Source organism: Mytilus californianus, unplaced genomic scaffold, assembly GCF_021869535.1.
Source record: "Mytilus californianus isolate M0D057914Y unplaced genomic scaffold, xbMytCali1.0.p SCAF_1, whole genome shotgun sequence".
NCBI classification, from domain to species: Eukaryota; Metazoa; Mollusca; class Bivalvia; order Mytilida; family Mytilidae; genus Mytilus; species Mytilus californianus.
This window is the reverse complement of record NW_026262581.1, coordinates 119,035,055-119,041,757: the sequence shown is the minus strand read 5'-3', so window position 1 is coordinate 119,041,757 and position 6,703 is coordinate 119,035,055. Positions and strand designations below refer to the sequence as shown.

At 32.1% G+C, this 6,703-nt stretch overlaps 1 long non-coding RNA gene across 1 annotated transcript; it reads left to right on the top strand.

Moving 5' to 3' along the window:
- The first annotated feature begins 2,662 nt into the window (after positions 1 to 2,662).
- LOC127732396 (uncharacterized) lies at positions 2,663 to 5,483 on the top strand. Its single transcript, XR_007996231.1, has 2 exons — positions 2,663 to 4,653; positions 4,984 to 5,483. It is a non-coding gene; the product is annotated as an uncharacterized LOC127732396 (long non-coding RNA).
- The last annotated feature ends 1,220 nt before the right edge of the window (positions 5,484 to 6,703 follow it).

Below are 6,703 nucleotides of genomic sequence, written 5' to 3'. Positions count from 1 at the left end.
CATACTTCCTTAAAGTGACGTTTTACTTTATATCTTAAAACAATGATTAAAATATAAGTAAATCACGGAGGCTGATGTTGTTGATAATACACTAACAGAACCTGATGTTTACAGTACTGTGTTCGAGTGCATTTCCTATTTGTGTTTGCTTATTTTTTCATATTTCTTTAATTCGTCGTTCGACGATTCTAGTCCGATTAAAGATATCATTATTCAACAGCAGATAAAACAAATTTGCAGGAATACCGCTTTTTCTTTATTATATGATTGTAAAGTGATTTTCTTTAACATGCATATTGCAGTCATGCAACAACATACCTCTATGTGAATTACCTATATACAATATAAAATTGATAATGTCTTAGGGCATTTACCCATCCTCTATAGTGTGATGCCTTTACACCGGATATTTTTCATCAACGAGGAGAAACACGACAGGTGTCACTTGTTGAGGAGGAACTGCTGACCTTTCCGGAGCAGTATATCAGTTAACCATAGTTGTTATTGGAGTTCGCGTTGCTCAATCTTTAGTTGGTCTTTGTACTGTTTATTAGACTGGTATTTGTCTTGTTGTTGTTTTTTTTCGACTTGTCATTTTATAGAATATATAATAATGGAAACGACGATACTTAAAGGTGTAAAAAAATTAAAATGAAAACTATATGAAATAATAACATTCAGTCAATTTTAAACTTCTAAGTTGTTAGAATTATTTTTCATTAATGTTTCACGAATAAAATACCTTTGTACAAAAACATATTTTTTTTTAAAAAGGCATTTAGATCCGCACAGAAGATATCTAACTGGATGCCAGCATATGCCATAGTCTTCAACAATAGACAAATGTTTACACAATATGTCTAGCTCCCAAAATTTTATGAAATAATCTGAAGGAACAAAAGAATGGCGTTCTTATCGGTGCCTTTGGTTTCGAATTAAAGCATTCTTTCTTGTTGATAAATTGGATCTCCCACAGAAGTGTTGGCTAGTTTGGCAAATCCTCTTGTCTATGAGCCTATCTGAAGTCAGGTACCTCGTTGGTGGTTGTTTTGTTTTTAGTTAAAATCTGTGTATCGAATTATTTGCAAATGGCAGAACTTTATCGAACTCTGTTGTCATATTGTGTAGACATCACCGTAAAACTCGTATCACGACAGCGCGTGTAATAAGGCGACATTATCAAGTGTAGGGGACTTGTCAACAAATTCTCAAAACATTTTGCCATTCATTGATGACAACGGATATGTTCCAGTTGTCGTAACTACCATCCCGTCCCCTTTTCCCCGAATTAGACTTATCACCGGGTTTGTATTAACATGAGCAACACGATGGGTGCAACATGTGGAGCACATCTGCATACCCCTCCGGAGCACCTGAGATCAACACCAGTTTTTGGTGGGGTTTGTGTTTCTCAGTCTTAAGTTTTCTATGTTGTGTTTTGTGTACTGTTGTTTGTTTGTCATTTTCTTTTTTGCTATGGCGTTGTTAGTTTGTTTTCGACTTGTTGCCTCTCTTTCATTGTAACGGTAATAAGTCACAACAAAATTGCAATGATAACATAACATAACATTTTCCGTTTTACATCTTGTTATTTTGCTAAAATTGCTTTAAATTCTCAAACGAGATATAGATAAATAGCTGCCGACCACATGCTTGATAAGTTCTGCCGGGACTAAACTATCTAACCTTACTTGAACTTTTGATCTGAGCTCTATTGAGATCAGTCTACCTAAACAAATGTAAACAATGCGGGGGTGGTAAATTAAATGATTTACAGTGAACACAATATACATTCAAACCAATAATAAACATAAATGTATTAAATGCACGTGTTTTATTTACATTCTACATTTCACATCAAATGATAAAAAAAGGAGAGAATTACACTGTCCCGTGGGAATCTGTAGATAGCTCTGACGCAAATGAACTATTAAGGTAGATCGGGTGTCTTCCTCCGTCTTGGATTATACAATAGCAGGAAATAATCGGTCTAGATCTTTAATTAAATGGGCAAATTTCAAGAGAGGAATGTAAATCATTTGTAAAACTTTCAACTAAATGAAGAAAAATATATGTCTTTTGATATTTTTATGACTGTTTCTTATAAATACAGAACATATTTTGTTTGATTCAATTTTTTCAACTATGTCATATAAGGGCAGATAACTCAGATAAAGTTACTTTTAAAAAGGAATGTATTATGAATTTACCTATATGTTTTGTAGCAAGAAAACGAGTCCCGTGACCAAAATTTTTCTGTTTATTTTGTGAAAGCACATTATAAGAACTATCTTCTCATATCTTATCTTTAATTTCTATTTCTATGGTTTAGTTTTCTTATTATCACACAACATAGTAGTTTTCATGCACAAACTATACAAAATGTGACAATTTTGCACAACCTGTATCTTTAAAAGAAGCCCCGTGGCCCTTACGTTTTATTATATATTTGAAAAAAGTATGATATACTATATTTTTGCAAATTATTTTAAAATTCTATGGATTTTAATATAGACCCCCCCCCCCCCCCCCCTGTCTACCTAATATGATATTGACAGCCCTCAATTAAGCACTTTCTCGCTATTTTTCATCCATTTTTGCATCACAAACGTACACGTAACATTTTACATGTGCCTGTCCCAAGTCAGGAGCCTGTAGTTCAGTTGTTGTGGTTGGTTCATGTCTGTCATATTTGTTTTGTTATAAATTAGGCCTTTAGTTTTCTCAATTAAGCGTTTAATATTTTTCATGTCGGGGCCTTTTATAGCCCACTATACGGTATGGGGTTTTCTCATTGTTGAAGGCCGTACGGTTGCCTATAATTGCTTACATCCACTTTTTTGAACTTTGGTGGATAGTTGTTTCATTGGCAATCATACCACATCTCCCTATTTTTATACGTAAAATTTTACGTTACAAGAGAAATATCTAACGCCACAGTGCAATGATTGTTGTATGATGCTTTTTTTGTATCAAAATGTTGAGTCGAATGTCGCAGATTTCCGAACAGCGATAAGGCATATTGGTAATTACCGGAACTTTTCAGTTCCAAGATTTAGCAATCGGTATGAAAATATAAACTTACAATCAAATCAAACTGCACAAAACAAAGGGACGATAACTTACAAGTAGACATGCAAACTTAAATGTCAACGATCAAGCTACAGATATCACAATGAATCGAAATAAAAGTTATTAAACCAAAGTATCGGCAGTTTAGAATTATAAATGTCACAGGTGCTGAATTGGAATCATTCCTTCAGGAGCAACAAAAATCTAGATCTACTCTCAATATTTTTCAATCATTCATGAAAACAAAACTCAATGTGAAAGGAAATGTTTAAGGAATCCCTCCCTAAGTGTAAGACATAATGATATGTTTTTTAGTGCAACAAAAGAGATAGAAATAAATGGAACAATTAAATATGAACCATCGTCGAATTTAATTTAGTAAAATCAATTAATCAAAGATAATACTGAAAGAATTTGAAGAAAGCAGGACACAATACCTTGTAGACCTGATACAATGAAAAAAGATGATTTCCATCTTTAAATACAAGCAAATACTTTTCAAGGTACCAATTATGAAGGTACTTTGGTACAAAAACCTTAGATTTACACGGTACAAAATCGATATCTAAAATATTTTTTTTTAAATGGAGCTTCTGAAGAACTGGCTTATGGTAAGAGATTCATAGGTCACACTGCAAGGAAAGGGTCAATTCAGAAACAGAAAGACGCCGGAGTTCAGGTCACTATAATAGTTCAAAGAACAGGACATACAAATGTGAACAATTTTATATTATCATGTTCAAAAACACATAATTAATGGCACTCACAACAAGAAAAACAAATAATGCATGCTATAATGTCAACCAGTAAAGAAATACCAAATCTGTAGAAACAATTACTTCAGTAAGTAACAATAACATTAACTATTAGCAATAAAATAATCAGTCTATTTATCATTGACATGTTGAGCTTGCTTTTAGTAATTTGTTTTGCATTCCATTAACAATGTATTCGTTTATCAATATCTCTTGTAATTAAAATTATACATTTAGTTAGTTTGTATCGGACTTATATGGTTAATTAAGTTTTTTTAAAGCTAAGAATTTAAAGGCACCATATATGGCAAATGAGTAAACTGTTGATTTTAATATTATGATTATCATAATCAAAAGAAAAAAAACCCATTTATTTAAATTCTTTTCAAAAGATGATTCGAAATTCCTCGATACATAATGGTGTTATTTCAAAAATACAAATTCACGTTTACAAAATCGTTCAAGGTAACTTGAATCATAATACAACAATGAACCCAAGTGTTATGTTTATTTATGTATTTTCATACTACTTAAGTCAAGAGACTATTTTTTGTAAACATGATCAATCCGGTGTGTCATTTAAATAGATAAGATCTTGTTGGTAAATTTCCATGTGACATGAGTAGTATAAATAGACTGTGTTTTACACAGTTGATTCAGACATATATTTAAACCTTGGAAGTTGTACACAAAAAAAGGAAACAGCCTTAAGCGAGCATGGATACTAAATGTTTGATGGTGCTTTTTATGTTCCTGTATATTGTGTTTGTTTCTACAATTGAGGCAGTTCATTACATTACCAAACCATTTCTGTTTATCGGATCATGTAAGTTTTTCTTTTTCAATATTTGAAGTATTTTTAGTTTTTTATTTACATTTATTCTGCAAATTACTTTCACAATATAGTCAACACATGATGTTATGTTAAGTTTATTGTGTTGTTTTGTTTTGTTGTCGACGCATTGATGAATTCCCTGCTTCTAATTCAGTGCGCATGATACGCGTTACTTAAATACATTTCAATGGGAACCCTTCAGACAAAATTTTTTTTTAAGCAAAATAGATTAAAGGTAAAGAAAAATCAAATCAATTGATAGTTTAAAGATGTTGGCTGAAAACATCAACTTTTCAATAAGTTATTTCATTCCGTTTTCAGGTTATGGGAAAGGAAAACGTGTGATAGGACAAAATACAGCAGAAATGGATTGAAGAATTTACTTTATTGGAAGAAATTAATAAGGATTACATAATACCAGGAATGAACAATTCGTGCTGAGACAAATCGAAGATGAATTAAACAAAGATGCTCCGATTCTCGACACTATTCGATCCCGTACCGACTTCATAGTCAACATTGCACCGGAGAAGAACTGCGATGACGATAAGCTTAGAGGATAATTCGTCAACGGTTTTAAAGGCTACGATCGTAATTTAAGAGAAATATTTGACATAAACTTCGATGTACATAAAAGAACAGTAATACATTTGCAGCAAAAAAGATCATAAATAAAAACAGCGATGTATAAGTGTTGTTAGTTGTTTACAATATATAGCGGTTTTATTATATACAAATGCGTGGGAAGCTTTAATGTTATCTTCTTTGCCATTTGATATTTAGTTTTTAACTTCCTAATATATAACTTAGCTCAAACTGATTTTGATCGTGTTGATTTATTGTAAAGCTTTCTTTCTATGTATGTTAAACAATATCCATTTTGTTACATCTGGTGATCCGTTTATTTGGCAATCGCCAATGGCAGTCAGCAAGGTTTAAGAACATCCGTTGTTCGACCTGCTAGTCAAATGCGTTTTGTGAAAATATACTTTTTCACTGTTTTGGTCTTTTGGAAAATGTTGTTTGTGCTGTATTTAGACCCCTCTACCAAGAAATTTGTTTACGCCAGTTTGTTGTTTGTCGACAACAGACTGATCAGTGACACTCGATCAAACAAGTAAAAAGGTCAATTAAAGTACAATGCATAACTGTAACTTTGACTTTATGTGAAATATTTGGGTAATTTTGGTAAGCGTAAGGAAATAAGATCACTACTGAAACATTGTTAAATGTTTATTTTGAATTATTAAAGAATTATATGAGTTTAAAAAAAGAAGGGCATGTTTGCCTTTTCTCTGATCAGAAGTATGTATTTTTGCACTTCCGAACTTCCGTGAACCAGCTAGTATGCTCTTACGTTTAATACAAGATAAATTTAATTTTTATCATAAACCAAGTTTAGGTATTATTGCAATATGAAATGACTGTCTCTTTAAATAAACTTAAAACACAATGGAAAAGGCAAGAATTTATTCGCATAGAAAGCAATGAGTTCATGAATTACCGGTTTTATTTGTTTAACTGTGTCTTTGATTTTGATGAGTGGTCATATGGATAGTATAGTCACATGTTTATGAATAATATGTGTACTATTATTTCAATGTTGAAAATCTTGCCAATGACTGTCGACGACTCTTCATGATTTCTTCTTTTGAATCTTATGATGATGATAGATATTTGATAATTAATTATTCTATTGGTGTTGGTCATCGTTGTTTAATTGCTTAACTCAGTGAAATAAAAAGCTTGTCATACGTGATAAGCTCTTGTCTGTCGTTTATAACGATATCTCTACATGTTCATTTTCGTTAACTTGCATTGATAGGTGACTGTCTCATAGACGTCTATCACAGGTACCCTTCAATTTATCGTTACGATGGCAATCAGGAACAGGTATCAAAATAAAGAGGTAGAACTATTGTCCTCTGTATTGGTTTCACTGATAGGGTCGAAATCTAAAAGTTGTCAAAATCTGTTGGAATTTGGATGAAACGGAGTCTCTAGCACATGCATGATAAGAGTCAAACAATAAAAATGTAGT